General features: G+C 40.2%; 1 pseudogene; it reads left to right on the forward strand.

Annotated features, from left to right (window-relative positions):
• Positions 1 to 6,540: 6,540 nt before the first annotated feature.
• LOC132687678 (large ribosomal subunit protein eL6 pseudogene) lies at positions 6,541 to 7,404 on the forward strand (annotated as a pseudogene).
• The last annotated feature ends 9,832 nt before the right edge of the window (positions 7,405 to 17,236 follow it).

The following is a 17,236-nucleotide window of genomic DNA, read 5'->3' on the forward strand; positions in this document are numbered from 1 at the left end:
TTGTTAGAAATATTGTATGGGTACCTCTGCTCTTGATGGAATTTGGGGAGCCCGGTAGCTTTTTGGGTGGCACTCCGAGATGAATCTAGGACTCACTGGGTCTTGTGCCCCCGACTTAACATTAGATTCTTGCATCTGCTCTGACTGCAAGGTTAGCTGGCCCTGCTGTCAAAGTATTGTCACATTTACCTTGGAATGAAACTTTTATGCAGGGTGCTTGGCATTGTCTACAAGAACAGGGAATGAGGATGTCATATGATTCCTTTTGTACTTGCTTGTTTGTATGTGTTTCTTGGTTTGGAAACCGCCTGGCAGTTTGCTGGATATAATCTGAAACTGGCTCTTCTATGCAGAAGGCAGGGAGAGACAAAGAAAGAGGCAGCCTGCTCCAGATAGGTAGGTGGCAGGTTTAAAAATCAAGGGAATTATGAGGCTTGTTTTAGCCCCAAGACAAGTAGATCTGTGCACTCACAGGCCAAATCTTAAAGCTTTATATAGAGGCCTACATTGTGTCTAGTCACCCCCAGACGGTCTTAATACCACATCACCATCTCAAGGCTGTGTCCTTGGGGCAGCTTCTGAGAGTGAGAAACCAAGCAGAATGTACTTTCCGAGGACAGGGGAGGGAGTGAGGAGCCTCTGATTGCCTGGGCCCACTTAAGGGTCAGCTGGTGGTCTGTGCTCTCAATGACCTCCCACAACAGTGTTTATAAATTGGTATGTCTGAAACTTCTTACATTATAACATGCTACCTGGTGGTGAGCACACTTATAATCCTAACAACCCTGCCATCTTGATATTGGCACCTATTGTCTCTTCATTTTGTTGGAAATCCTCCTAGTTCTCAGTATGATGAAACTTTTTTTTTTCCCTAAACCTGTAACTTTTTGTATTATAACTCTAGATCTTTTTAAACCTTTTTAGCTGAAGATCTATGACACCATTTCAGTAGAAGGAAGGGTGTTGCCTCATTATTATCAGGTGGCTATAGGAACCCAGGTTCCTTCGTCTTCGTTGACACATGAGTCTTATTACTGGTTGGCAGGCTGGGAGTTCCAACACCCTGTGCGGTTTTATCAACAGTGCACTGGTGGTAGTCTCATTACTGTCGGTGACTATGAAAGTCTTGTCTCTCCACTGGTCTCTTCTGACTCTACCTGAGCAAAGAGAGGGCTGGGGCATCTCATTATTGTGTTTGGGAGGGGGTTAGGGGGTGGAGGCACAGGTTTCCCACTTCGTCTACAGTGTGGATAAACAGCAGAGATTGTTGACTCCAGACTTCTAACAAGTTCGCTATAATAAAACTGATTCTAAATAAGAAAGTCGAATTCTCCAAACGAGAGGACACATCTGAAATCTTTGAGAAATCAGATCTAGTAGAAAATGGAAGGGGAAATATTCCTTATGATTTTGTTCTGGAAACTCTGCCTTTCCTATTAATCCTTACTTAACATGTTTGTTTATTTTGCATTCCCCCATTTCCTCTATTCTGTGCTTTGTGTATGTGTGTTCTTCTGCATTGAAGACTAAGCAATTGTATTCTTGGGAAGTTATAGTAGTCTCTCAGAAACATTTTGATCTCTCTGAAAGAAATTGCTTTTGCAATGCTATATCTGCATGCTGTTCTCTCCTTGCATTGCAGTTAAGACACAACTTCATATGGGTGAGTACATCTCTGGAAAAATTCTCTTCTACCAATTTCCCTAGCCCAGATGGCTCAGTTGCAGAAAGCTCATGGTACATTGCTCTTGAAGAAAAGAATAAGTTTTATAATAAAGTTCAGGTCTTGACCACATATTTTCAACAGTTCTAATTTTTTTTTTAATTATGAAGTTAATTTTCCTTCTGCTTAATGTCAATTAAGTGCATAGACTGATACTGTTTATGGAAATTACATATTTGGGCTACGGATGGAGAGAACTTGCGACCAAAGCTTCCCCTTATCTCATGTGCAGTTCTCACAGGGCAGAATCAAATTCAGGAGGCAGCAAAGGAGATTAGACTCTAAGATGCAACAGTGTTTTAAGGGAGATGTCAGAAACTATCGATGTTCATATTCTAGGACAAAAAAAAAAAATATCAATCCAGAAAATAGATCCAATCATGAAGGATTTGAAAAAGGCTACAAAAGCAAGTACATGGACAAAAATGTTATTTTTGCTGAGGAAATATGACAAAGTGTGAGACTGTTGTCCATGTGAGACACTAATTCTCTTTCCAAATCTTGGTAAGACTTCATTGTGATCATTATTACATTTCATTATTCTAGAAGTAGTATTACAGATAATATCCATTTCTGCCATATCATCTAGAGGGATCTGTTTAGGATTTAGTTTGTGAAAAGCAATGGTAGAGAAATGGAAAACAGTGGCAGTTCTATAATTTCTAAAGAACTGTCAACAACAAAGGAAGAGAAATTTAGAAAAAAGCTCTACACTTTCCTGTTAAAATTGCACTTTGTTTTTTAACAAATATTTTCTTAGTACACTCCTTTATTTCTCCAGCCATCTTGTTTTCCCTTTTCTTTCTATTTCAGAGAGATTGTTGGTTGTGTGGAAAAGAGGCGGGGGGAGAGATCCATTACTGAGGATTCTCAGCCTTCCACCTTTGGTTCATGTCATGTTCCTCTGGAGGCAATTTCTCCCTTAAACCTACCTCTTATGCTGTATTAATACATTGTGTCAACTGTCTCCTGCTTTCCCATTTCCAAATATCCTGCATATATACCCCTGCCTGGATCACTTCAAGATGAAATGGTCTTCCTGGGGCTGTACATGAACAGCACATACTTAGGATCAAAACGCAGGTGAAGAATTTTAATATTCAGGGTCTATGTGTGTAAGGAGCTAAATATGTTCACTTTTTTCTTCATGCTTGAAATCTAACTATTTTAAGAGTAAATTTCGATGTTGGTGTCTTTCATGAATTTTACCTGATACTGAATGTGGTTTTAGCTCATTCTTCATTTCTAGAATTTCTGTTTCCATTTTACCACGGATTATTGCTTCTGTCCCATTTACTCAGATTTCCCTCTAGTACTGCCAGTCATCCATAGGCTTCATCTCTCTCCTTTGTCTCTCTATCATGTTTATTATCTATCTCACTGTTTTCATGGTTTTCACTTGATTCTCAGAGAGTTCCATAAGTTCTCTGTTACATATTAGGATGAGTGAGCATGGAAAGGGGTCACACTATGCATAGCCCCAGCCAAATTCTTATGTAGTGGAAACCTGTGGTCAAATCTAGCTTAAATGAGGAGACAGCTTCTCTGACATGCATGTGGTGGATTTCTTTCTGCACGTTATGAGGCAGGTGGTAATTCTTATTTCTCCAAAGGAACTGAATGAAAAACTGTAAGTCCCAAACTGCCCTGTTTTCACTGTCTTTCCCTGTGCCTTCAGCTTCCTATGTCACCTTGACACTCAAGCATGCAGGGGACCACCCTCCTCTTGAGATGTACAGTAGAAGGGGATGGAAGAGGGCAGCGTCAATCTCTGTCTGCCTCAAAACATAGGCATTTTGGTCTTGTTTACATTTGGGGCAAGAACCGTATTTTTAAGGAATGCTGTTAGGCTGAAATGGTCTTTTTCCTGTACAAGTCAGTTGTTCATTTTCAGGCATTGAAGCCTGTGTTAGAAGTCAAAGATGACGTTTTCCAATAAAACCCTTTCTGGTGATGTAGTTAATAGAAATACTTGGATCACTTTACTTTTCTTCAAAGCACTTATTTCCACCTGTAATACTAGTTTATCACTTGTTTCTCTGCCTATTGTCTCTCTCTACTTGAATATAAGCTCCCTTTGAGCAGGGAATTTGATTGCTTTGTTTACTGCTAGATTCTTAGTGCCTTGCACACAGTAGGTATTCAGTAGACGTTTGTTAAAAATAAGGACATAACCATAAATTGGAGAAGACAAAGGTGATTATCAGTCTCTTTACTTCCTTGACTCTATATTTCCAATATATAAGTATCTAAAGCTGAGGATGAGTGGTTTAGGAAGGGAAGGTAGATGGTTTATTATAGAGCATATTGGGTTTCAGGTGCCCAAAAGACATCTTCATGGAGATGTCAACTGCAAATTTAGATTGAAAAGCTGAAGCTAAAGGGATACTTTTGTGCTGAAGGAGAGACTGAAAATTCAATAGCATCTATGTAGTATCTGGCGTAGGAAAAACAGTAGGTATTGTACTGTACTGTTTGTAAGCCTATTGTAGTATGAAATGATCAGTGTACTGAAGATTGAATTCTTGACACACTAATATGGAACTTAAAATATTTTTACATAATTATGGCCTTCTAAGCAAAGAACACTAAATAAAAGAACAAACATTGGATGTTACAGTGATTGAATAGAGACTTCCATAGATAGAGATTTATCTCCAGGAGTATTGTTTTTATATTTTAAAAGGGGATAAAATCCCTGGGGCCATCTGTTTATAATTAAAAAGACTGTAAAACAGTAGGGAGCAAAGATTTATCTCAGTCTTTCTGGAGGGAGAGTGGTAGCTTAGTGATAGTTCCTATAGGAGCTTCCAGATTCATAATTTCAGGATTCTTCTCTGTGGTACCAAAGAAAAAATTATCTATGCATGCAGGGTTATATCTGGCCCCCATTAGCACCTTGAAGGGAGGTACTGGGGCATGGGGAACCAACACATTTGTTGCTGTAACATAATAATACTATACCTTTGATAGAAAAACCTAATGTTTGATTTCAGGACAAAATAAATACTTTAAAAACATTGACTAATATTTATAAGGCCATTGAGAGGAAAAAAACATGCAGATGATTGAGAATGGGAAAAGATGGTATCTTAGAAGGTAACTGAGTTTTCAAGTATTTGAACTCTCAAGTAGAAGACAGATTTAATCTAATTTTAATCTAGATCATAAAGAGCTGTATAAAGGTCAGTTGTTTCACATTATTGGGAAGCAAGTTCTGGTACAAAAAGGGAAAGCATTTTCATCAAAGTTTTCAGTAATGGACCATAGTCCTCAAGAATTTAAGAAGTAATATGTTGTAATGAAAAGAACAGTAGATGAGGAATAGGACACTTCCTGGGATTTTTTTTTTAATACTCATAGCCATGTTTTTTGGGGCACATTATCATATTTGAATCTTTGTTTTCTCATCCTTAATCCATTTAACAGGCCTGTCCTGAAGATCAACCATGTAAAAGTATTGACATACAAAAATTTATAAGTTTATAAATGCCAAATGAATCTGAAATAAAGTATCCTGAATTAAAGTATTAAAGGAGAGACAAGGTGGCCAGTTCTCAAGCCATCTTGGATGTCTGACATTCTGATGACTCCAACCCCAGGTATCTCCTCATAGAAGACACCAGTGGGGACCACCCAACTGAGTCCAGTCAACACACAGAACCATGAGAAACAATAATAAATTGTTGTTTTAAATTGAGGAGTAGAGCCACATGAATATATAGAGAGATATATAGATAAATATGTATCTTAGTGTATTTCCTGTGTGAACTGGGAATATATAAGAAACTACACTACTTGAAGATTCCCAAACCCAATCATCTGGATATGTTTTGCTAAAAGTATATCCTTTTTTCTTATCTCAGAGTTACTTGTAACTTTTTAAACTTTATGTGCTCATTTTCCCCAAGCTTCCAACACAGTTCTCTGTGGAATAACTTCACTGTGACTCCGGCTACCTGAGAGGACATAATTCAGTGTTCCTTTCCAAAGCAATTTATGGTTACCAGGGATGTGCTGAAAATATACTGCATAGGGAGAACACCTGGGTTCCCCTTATAGTATTTTCTTTGCTTAAGAAAATAGAATTATGTAAAGAAAAAGAAATATATGTTTTCATTCTTTGAGAGGGGACATAAGCACCTGAGAATTGCATGAGAATATGTCTTACTTTTGAGGAAACGGCCCAATTTGGGCATCCTTTTCCTAAGATTGAGTGCTGATGTTATTTCACCATGGGACATGGTTTCTCAGCAAGGAGGTATGTGATAGATGTGTGTGTGTGTGTGTGTGTGTGTGTGTATATATATATATATATATATATATATATATATATATATATATATCTGCCCTTAACTTGTCAAAATGCTTTCACATATATTAATAAAATTAGAGTATTAAAGTGAGTAAGAATGTCAGACAAAAGCAAGTCTAATTTCTTCATTTTCCAAATAAGGACAATGGAGGGTAGTAGGTAAAGTGATTTGCTCATGGACATTTAGCTAGTCGGTGGCAGAATCCAGATTCTTCAGTTTCTGTCCACTTATCATTTCTGTCTTGGAAGACCCCTCTGGTAAATACAGCAGCATTTGTTTGTCTAGTTTTACAATGAGTGAATTAAGGGAGGATATCATTATGTTTGAGTGATTTAATTCAGGTCAAACAGGTAATTTAAACCATAACCCCAAACACTGCTAAGACCCTTTATCATCTCAGCAATTCCATTCCTAGGCATATAAGGCAAAAACAAAACAAAACAAAACAAAACAAACAAACATCCGCATAAAAACTTGTGCATAGCTTTCCCATCTTGCAAGATGGAGGGCGAAAAAGCTGAGAAGCTGGATACTAAGGAGAAGAAACCTGAAGCCAAGAAGGCTGATGCTGGTGGCAAGGTTAAGAAGGATAACCTTAAACCTAAAACATCAAATAAGGGGAAGCCCCACTGCAGCCAAAACCCTGTCCTAGTCAGAGGAATTGGCAGATACTCCAGATCGGCTATGTACTGGAGAAAGGCTATGTAAAAGAGGAAGTATTCAGCAGCTAAATCCAGGATTGAAAAGAAAAAGAAGGAGAAGGTTCTTGCTACTGTCACAAAACCAGTTGGTGGTGACAAGAATGGTGGCACCTGAGTGGTTAAACTTCACAAAATGCCTAGGTATTATTCTACTGAAGATGTGCCACAGAAGCTGTTGAGCCATGGCAAAAAACCTTTCAGTCAGCCTGTGAGGAAACTGCGAGCTAGCATCACTGCTGGGACCATTTTGGTCATCCTCACTGAGCGCCACAGAGGCAAGAGGGTGGTTTTCCTGAAGCAACTGAGCAGTGGCTTGCTACTTGTGACTGGACCTCTGCCCCTTACTTGAGTTCCTCTGTGTAGAACACACCAGAAATTTGTCATCACCTCCACCAAAATTGATATCAGCAGTGTGAAAATCCCCAAACACCTCACTGATGCTTACTTTAAGAAGAAGAAGCTGCATAAACCCAGACACCAGGAAGGTGAGATCTTCAACATGGAGAAAGAGAAGTACGAGATTACAGAGCAGCGCAAGGTTGATCAGAAAGCTGTGGACTCACAAATTCTGCCAAAAATCAAAGCTGTCCCTCAGCTTCAGGGCTACCTCTGCTCTATGTCTGCTCTCATGAATGGCGTTTACCTTCACAAATTGGTGTTCTAAATTTCTTAAAAAGAACCTAATTAAATAATGGATCTATCAAAAAAAATTGTACATAAATGCTGACACCATTCATGATAGACAAAAAGTGAAAACAACCCAAACGTCCACCAACTGATGGGTGGATACACAAATTATGGTATTTCCATGCAACGGAATATTATTCAGCAATAAGAAGTAATGAAATAGTGATATATTCTACAACATGGGTTAGTTTTGAAAACATTAAGTATAAGAAATCAGATGTTAAAGGTCACATATTGCATGATTCCATTTATATGGAATATCTAAAATAGGCAAATCCATAGAGTCAGAAATTGGATTAGTGGTTGCCTGGGGCTGCGGGTAGTGGGAGAACAGGGTGACTAATAAAGGACACGTGGTTTCCTTTTGCAGTGATGAAAGTGTTCTAAAATTGATTGTGGTAGTGACTGCACAATTATGTGAGTATACTGTTGGAAAATGTCATCAAAAAGACATGACTGCTGATTAACCCATGAGCCAGACCTGGGCACTTGGAGGCACCTTACCCACTCCTCTCTCCTTGGAATGTGGGTTCTGCTTGCCTTTCCCATTCCCAGAGGCTGCTTCAAAGACAAATCCTTGGGATGGTGATGTCATGTTGGAAACACTTACATGGTATATGTGACTGAGCCTAGTTAGGGCCTCTTTATAAACTTTTAAGATTTGGAGGGCTGATGCAGGGATCCATTCGTCTTGCAACAGCCCAAGACAAGTTTCATATGCAGGTTCCCTTTGATTATTACAACTGCTACCTATTAATCTGGGAGTGGCCTACCTCTTTCTTTAGTTTCTTCCTGCCTTCTGTTTTTGGGGACTAGTTTCAGATTATACCTTGGAAGCTTCTGAGAGGGTTGCAAAGCAACATATACGATTAAATTATTTTCCTCAAATGGGTCAACTTTATGGTATGGGAATACCTCAATAAAGCCATTATGAGAGAGTCAGAGAGAGAGAGACAGACAGACAGACAGACAGACAAAGGGAAAAGAAGACAGCTCTTCATCATGATCAAGGAAGCCAGGATTGAATTTAAAAATGGCACATTCTACAATACTGAAATATGACAGCTGGATAACTCCATTAAAGTGAGACACAAATGAGTTAGTTAAGATTGTGATTTATTCCTGACATAGGTCAGATCTGTCAAAAGCAGTATTTTCTAAAGTGTGGTAAGCATTGTCTTGATGGCACACATGATGATATTAAAGAGTACTCAGATTTTAATTACTATGAAATTAATTAATTGATGTGGATATTCCATTTGTGGTGGTAATATAAAATTTTCTTTGAAATTTATTAATCTTAATTAAAATAAATTAAAGCAACAAAAATATACAAATAATTATATAGCTGGAAAGAGGATATGGTAAAAAATTATGAAGATGGTTCATGAACAATTCACTTTTGGGAAACTCTAGTCTCGAGTAAACTTCTCCCAATACTCAGATTATTCTCCAAACTTCTTCAAGGTTAGTGAATTTTTGGTTACCTAAAGGGAGGATTAGGTGTGTGGGGGTATATGGCTCGAGGTCACCTGTTCTGAAACCAGGGGGCACATGGCTTAAAATGGCAAATCAAAAGTAGCTCACTTCTATGTGAAAGACTGTATCTCATATTTGATTCAGTGATACAGTGAAAAAAATAAGGGCTGTTAGTTCAAAGAACTTGGATTTGAATATTTGCTGTGTGAATTGTTAAGCTTTGAACACATCACCATATCTCTGACTCCATGTCTTATGTGGGAAATGGAAATACTAGGACTTATTTTAATAGCATGGTTGTGAGGATTAACTGAAAAACCATGTAAGTGACATATCTCATCTTACATAGAGTACATAATTAAAGACTGGTTTCCTTACTTTCATTGTAGGCTATACAATCACATTCCATGGAACAGAGTGGAAAGTTGATTGGCTGTGTCATTCTGTCAAGAAGATACATGTTAAGGCTCTTGTAAGGGTTGAAGGGTGATCCCCTCTGGTCTTTCCAAGTCAAGTGCAGTTATTGGTCAGTCACACTCCAGGAACAATTAGCACATTCTCTGGACAAAATTCACTTCCTTTCAAAAGATTTCTCTGTTTAACTCTGCCATTCTGATTACAATTCTAGACTCTTTGGTTGTTATGCAGAATGTGTGTGTGTGTGTGTGTGTGTGTGTGTGTGTGTGTGTGCGTGGTGACTCCATCTTCTCTGCATAATGGCTAGAAGATCATCCAGGGAAGCCAGATACTTCCTACTAGAGGAAGCTGATCACCAAGAACCTGGTAGTTTAGAACACTTATAGATGGAGCAGAAATGACTTCCTCCTAAGTACCATTGTAACTTTCACATAAATTACATAATTGGGTCTTTACTCAATATGCACTATGAGGAGATAGAGAATGGGCTTTGCAGTTTTACATACTTGCATGTACCTGCTCTAAGTTTTACTGGCTTTAGGACCAGTACAATCATTTGCTTCTCTTAGTCTCAGAATTCTTTTTGATGAAAAAAGAAGATAAAAGAAAGGGAGGGAGGGAGGAAGAAAGGAAGGAAGGAAAGAGAGGAAGAAAGAAAGGGAGGGAGGGAAGAAGGAATGAAAGAGTGAATGAAGGAAAGGAAGGAAGGAAGAAGATTAATATCTTTTTTTGTGTGTGTGAGTGTGTGGATAATGTCTTTTCCACCAAAATGTGAGAATAAATAAAAATGAGGTAATTTGGGAGAGAATTAGAGTAGTCACTTTGTATTTTTGTGCCTTCTATTCTTCCCTCCTCTTCTTTTGACTCAAGTTTGGAGGTTAAAAGCACTTGTTAAGTAACTAATCTACTTAGATATGATGGGTAGAGATTACAAAAGCCATAAGGGCATAGTTCTTATCATTGAAAACAACTACTGCTTAGATTAGACAAAAACGTGTTTAACATAAATTGCATTGTGGAGCAGTGGTCAGGAACTGTATGTAAAAGCTAATAAAAATCCTTATAAATATCACTGGGAAGCTTCTACTGAGAGGATCTTCTTTCTCCTATATCACCTCATTACAGTGACATTTCAGTCAATATATTTTTGACTTGATGCATGAGTGGCTTTGTTCCTAAGGCAGTGAATACTGTTTCACCAGCAAACTTGTCATACTTAGAGAAACAGCAAGATGGGGCTGTATTGTTATTGTCACTTTATAGTGAGGGAATGAAGCCTCACTGAGGTAGAGTAACCCACCCAGAGTCATATAACTAGGGAGGGAGCCCCCAGAATCTGCTCTATGCAATCCTAGAGACTACTCCTTGTCACCGTGTGTCACAGCCTCCCCAGGTAGGTTGTCTGGCAGATGGCATGTGTGAAAGGCATTCTGCCGGTTTTCAGAAATGACAGGATAAAAGCCTTAGTAAGTTCTGAAGGAACAGACATCATGCACATAGATCAGAGGCATGGGCTAGCTAAGGTTGCTACTGGAGCACACTTTGGGGGTGGCACTGATTCCAGGTTTAAAAGAGCAAAGCACGTGTTCAAAGAGCAAAGCCTGGGTGCTTGGTTCTGAAATAATTAACTTTCTTTTGTTTTTCGGTTTGAGCAGACAAAAGTGACCCTGCCATCAGCTTCCTTTTTCTAACTCTTATTAAAAACTCTGCAATTACAGCCCTCTGGGTTAATATTCCTGCCCACATGCACATGGAGACCAACTCTTTCCATTTGTTTGCGGAAAAGGCCATCATGATGTGAAGTAGGGAAAATGTTAATAGTCTCTCTCTTTTGAAGAGTGATCTTTTCTGAGAAACCATCCATTACATCTTGAGTGTGATTTTCAGCATAATGCTGAGAATGTATGGTTTTTACTGCTTTTTAAACTTTTGCAAGATGGATACTGTTTAAAAAATACTGTGATAGGGGCGCCTGGGTAGCTCAGTCAGTTAAGCATCCAACTTCGGCTCAGGTCATGATCTCACGGTTTGTGAGTTCAAGCCCCGTGTAGGACTCTATGCTGACAGCTCAGAGCCTGGAGCCTGATTCAGATTCTGTGACTCCCTCTCTCTCTGCCCTTCCCCTGTTCACACTCTCTCTCTCTGTCTCTCAAAAAATGAATAAATGTTAAAAAATTAAAAAAATACTGTGATAAAAGTGCACATAGGGAAGAGTGGTGTTTGGATTCTGTGTGTTGAATGTTGGGGGTTTGTGGGGTTCTTTTCTTCAGTTGAAAGCTGATCTAGGCAAAGGAATACTTTGGATACATACAAGTTTGTCTTTGGGGCATCTCTTTCTCTCCTTTTTGTGAGCCTCTCTCTCCTACCTCCTGGAATCCCATTCCTTTATGAAATTGCTCAAGCAGCTTACTCTCTTGGATTTAATTCACACATCAAACACTGTCCTCTGACACCAATACACAGCGCTAGGGGTTCAATTTTGTAGAAAAAAGAGTAGTGAAAAAAATCTCCATTTCTCTCATCTCAAGTGGAGCAAGCAGATCAGACTTTGTTTTTTTAAGTTTATCTATTTTGAGAGAACAGAGATAGCATGAGTGGGGCAGGGGCAGAGTGAGGCAGGGAGAGAGAGAATCCCAAGCAGGCACGGCACTCCCTGCAGAGAGCCTGATGTGGGGCTCAAACCAACAAAGCCATGAAGTCATGACCTGAACTGCAACCAAGAGTCAGACGCTCAACCAACTGAACTACCCAGGTGCCCCAGATCTCAGGTTCTGCTACTTAAAGCAGGGTCCTGGGACCAACAGCATAAGCACCACCTGGGAATTTGTGAAAAATGCAGAAGTCTGGGCTCCACCTCCAACTGAATGAATCAGAATCTGCCTTTTAACAAGATTCTCAGGTGATAAAGGTTGAGGACGGTCTGCCCTGGAAACCCGCTGGTTTCCATGGGAGAGAAAATCCAGGTTGGGATTTCCTAAGTATCATGTCTCAGCACAGTATACTAATACCAGATGATCTTAATACTTACTGGAGTGCGAGGTTGATTTGCTCAGGTTTAGGGTTAAGTTGAATAGGCAGTGATAATCATGAAAATACTAACATTACTACTACTGCTACCAGCTGCCATGTTTGAGTGTTTATTATATCGATACACTGGAAAAGTTTTCTCATTTTTCACCATGCTTCTATGAGGTAAGTACAATCCGTGTCTCTGCTGCGTGTGTGGAGAAACCAAGCTTCAAGATATTAAGGCCACACAGCCGGTGAACTAGAGATTAGGTTGAAGCCCAGGTGATCTGGCTCCAAAACCTAAAACAGAATTTTGACCGTGAACTTTTAGAATTCTGATCTGATTTATGAATCTTCAAACCAGAAATATAACAGTTAAGTTTTCACCAATGAATCTGACACAGAACCCCTTTTTGGAGTGATGGAACAACTCTCTAGAATAGATTCTACAGAACCTCTGGGAGCTGTCTCCTCTTGTCATAGCTTCCCAGATGATGACGGACATAGGGAACATGGTGGGGCAGGTAAGTGGGCACTTTGCATGTAACTTTGAGGCACTGAAAGGCCCAAAAGTCTCTGACAGGTCTGTGATCAGTATGAAGCTCTTGCTACTACATTCATTTTGTTTCAGCCCTGGAAAACATTTTATGGTAAGTTCTCTGTTAGGTCTCCAGTTAGCAGCAGACCATAGATTTTTCTTTCTGAACACAGTGATGAGCCACAGTGGGCTTTTCTCAAGCTCAAATTTTATTTCAAGTTTCATTCTTTAAGCTTCAAAAGTGGCATAACTTTTGCTTTCTGCCTTGGGCTCTATAGTCTGTTTCTTCCTCGAGATTCACATGCTACCCTCCTCCTCCTTGCTCTGGGCCCCCAGCCTCTATGGATGGCACTAATAGGCTGCTCTTGCCCTCTGGCTTATGGTTGGATTTGGCCAATGGGTAACGACACATCAGAGTGCAGAGGGATAGAGAGGTCAGGTTACTTATTTACTTGGTTCTCTGCCTGCTGGGCGACACTTTCAGTGCATTTTTGCAACCAAATGTCACAGCTCCAGTTGGCAGTTCTTTCTTACAGCTGCATATTATCCTCGGCTCCCTCAGGTCCAGGGGTGGGAATGGACCCCGCTCCTCTGGTGAGTCACTGCCCCTTGTTGGTTTCCCTTCATTCCACCCATTCATCTGCAAAAAGTCCTTTATTAGACTCTGCTCATCTTCACCATTTGGCCATGCCATTTACTTTCTGCTTGGACCTTGAATGACATCTAAATCAACATATAATTGGGTCTACTTAAATTAAAATGTAATTTATTTTCTTATTACATTGTGTTACTTCTTTCTCATATATTCCCCTATTTCCTGAATCTTTCAATAAAATCAGTATTCCAGAAAATGTACCATGTTCTTCCACTGACTTCTTCTAGGTATTTCCAAGAGTAGTATGAGCAATCTAGATGGAGGATGCTGTGAAACTGATACGAATGTTCACACCTGAGAGACAAGAATAGAACCAAAATCATAGCCTTGAGACGCTAATTTCTTCTAATCAGAGAAATGGAGGATGTGGGTCACTGTCTCGGATGAAAACCCTTGTGAATCATTGCAGTGGGGTGAGAAACAGCGTAGAGACGATGGGAAGATGGGGAATGCTATCAGGAAGACTCCTATGGAGAAAAAAATAAAACAAAATAGCTGCCCTGGAAAGTGCCTATGGCCTCAAGCAGGAGTGAAAATGGAATGTAAGGTGTAAGATGTTTCCCTAGTTGTGAGAGATGTTGGTGTTAAAGCATCTCTGAATCCACATGGTGGCTGGCAGAAGACGAACACCTTTTCGAGAGGCAAAAGACATCCGGATCAAGTCAGACATGTTGCCGGTGCCAGCATTGGAAAGGAGGAAGGAGAACTGATGAAAGACTGAGAGGCCTTTTGAAGAAATGGAGGAGAAGCTAATGAGAGCCTTCTCTGGGGCACCAGGGGTGATGGAGGGAATGCTGAGGAAATGGCTGCCTGAGCTCAGTGGACTAAATAAATCCCCCCCACCCAAGATGGCAGGTGGACTCTTTGTCTTGTTAATAAGGATGACTGCCAGGACAGAGATTTTGCTCTGAAGCCAAAGAAAACGTGAAAAATGGGAGCTAGAATTTCTTAAGCAGATATTGTGCCAGGCTCTTAAACAGAGTAGTCTCATGTTTATCTTCTTAAAGATGTTTTTTCCTTTTCGTTTCATACAGGGGGAAACCAAGGCTCAAAATTTACTAGCACAGGGTCACAAAACTAGTAAGCATGAGAGCCACACTCAGATTCAGCTGGCTACAAATCTGGAGCCAGATGTCCTAACTTCCTCGTAAGGCCCAAAGAGGGTCACTTCCCTGTCTCATTGTGGATGAAGGGATAAGCAGAAAGCAGTCAGCATAGGGTTGGAGTGGCAATAATTCAGACAATTAAGAAAACCTGATTCATACACCCACAGCCTGAAGGAAGAGGTCTATGAACTGGAAAGAGGAAAAATTGAGGAACTCCCTGAAAGAGACAGTTTTAAGCTAGCCATCTGTGGCCAATGAAGTGAATAAGGTGAAAGCCCATATTTTAAGCTTACATTAACCATATGTATTATTCAGTCAGACCCCACAGCACATCCCCCCCCACACACACTCCAGCAAATCTCAGCTGAATATCAGAATGCATTTAAAGCACCAGACCACAAAATGACTATATTGAGAAAACTGATCCCAAATTTACTGTGCATGAAAATCACCCAGGAGCGGCAGTTAAAACTGACTCCTAGTCCCCATTTGATTCATTAGGTCTGGACTGGAGCCCAGGAATCTGCATTATAACAAGCACCCAGGTGACTTGGATGGAGATTGCTTCTCTGCTTGAAGCACTGGCTTTGAAGCGGTTTGATTTGAAATCTGACCTAGGAAGTGGTCTCAGTAGGAAAACAAGGATATATGGCAGAAACATAAATGAAACTAGTCATTAAGTGTTGTTTAATATAACTCTGGACTTTTTCTCATCAATTTTTCTGCTTAGGCTCTATACCATTGTCCACTCACTCTTGGACCATTTAATAGACTTTATTATTGAGGTTCCTAAACATATTCTTTTTTTTACCCACTACTTCATCTAATCTGATATATCCTAACAGGTAACTTTTCCATACCCATTTCATAATGCTATTCTTTTCCCCAAAACTTCAAGTTTTCTTCATGATTAAGGGATAAAGGCCAGTATCCTTGCTGTGGCATTTAAAGTTCTCTAAAATCTAGCCCTCCTTATCTTCCAGGATAATCTGTATCCTACATAGAATAAGCTTGTTTCCTCTTCTTTAGCAAGTACGCTCTGAGCAGCCATTCTTCCATGTACTAGCTAATACTCCAGTTACGAGGAACGAAACTCCTCATTCCTTGTACCTGATGGAAGACAGAGGGAGGTGTGAGGACTAAGCAGTGGTATGCTGGTATAAGGTTAACAATCAGCTCTCCCTGGGGAAAAAAAGGTCCTGATGGTTAGCATTTGTCAATTTCAGTGGTGTAAATAATCTCATTACAGCTGATTTCAAGCTAGAGATATGACAGCACTGAAAGTAAGGCCTGGAAGTTCTGTGCACAGGTTGGACCCCTACATAAGCTAACCGGAACATATCACTGGGACGAGAGGTCACTCCCTTCTCATTTCACATACCCCAGTCATGTCTGGCTGTAGGAGAAACTCAACACATCTTTTTCACAGTGGTTGGAGGGGTGACTAGTCTACATGCAAAATTGGTTCCCAGGGCCTGGCTGGTTTCTGGCCTGATGGCTTCTGTCCTGGGTAGCACTCAGAGTCCTGCCAGCAAATGCTGACATCTAGGTGGTGAATGATGCATTCTGCACTCTTGGTACTTTCAAGGCCCCGAGCCCCTTCCTCATCAGCTGACTTGCTTCACCTCAGCCTTTGCTGGGGCTACAGTCTCTGTGTCATGGTCCATGTGGCTCTTGGCTCATGCTGGGCTCCCATAATTGCTTCTCCACTGCCGGCCTGTCGTTCTCACCTCAGCCATCTTCCAAGTACTGATTGGGTGCAAGCAGGGACTTCCTGATCCCCAATCCAGGTGGCTGAGGACACTCTGGCGGCAATATGAATGATCTTCTCTCTGTGTGGTCTCTGCCTTTATTTCTTTTCCACCATATAGATAGTGCCATGCTAGTCACAGAGATTGTTATAAAGAGAACTTGCAAGCTCCCCGGTCTTCCTCATCAAGGAATGAGTGCCAGTGGTCTGAAGTCCCCTAACCTGTTTGCTGTTTGCTTGTTTCTAAAACCACAGCAGCATTCTTTTTATATTTATTTATTTATTTATTTATTTATTTATTTATTTATTACTTTTTTTGTTTGAGAGAGAGAGAAAGAGAGGAAGAGGGAGAGAGAGACATAATCTTAAGCAGGCTCCATGGTCAGCTCAGCACCCATTGTGCGCTCGGTCCCACAACCCTGGGATCATGACCTAAGTTGAAATCAAGAGTCAAATGCTCAACTGACTGAGCCACCCAGGCACCCCTGTGGCATTCTTTACCCCGATTTTCAACTTAGAGTGGTTAGCAGGGTTCAACTCTTCTCCTCTCTGTCCTTCCCTATTCTCCCCTGACCTTTATTTTCCTTGCCAAAGGGCTTCTATTTCCATTTCCTTTTTGGAAAATCACCTTTCTTATATACTGAGTTCTCCCTGCACTATAGGAAGAACATATGAATAAACAAATACACCAGTTATTCTCTCCACAGGTACAAACAAAGGTATAAGAGCAGCAAATAACAAAACGACATTGAGCTTTGACTCCAGAATGTGGAGTCAAAATGATGGAGTCTCCAGTCTCTCAAAGTTTCTTCCATTAATTGTTCTCAGGCTGGCATATACTGTCTGTCATCTTAA

This window comes from Panthera onca, chromosome A3, assembly GCF_046562875.1.
Source record: "Panthera onca isolate mPanOnc1 chromosome A3, mPanOnc1 haplotype 2, whole genome shotgun sequence".
In the NCBI taxonomy this organism is placed as follows: Eukaryota; Metazoa; Chordata; class Mammalia; order Carnivora; family Felidae; genus Panthera; species Panthera onca.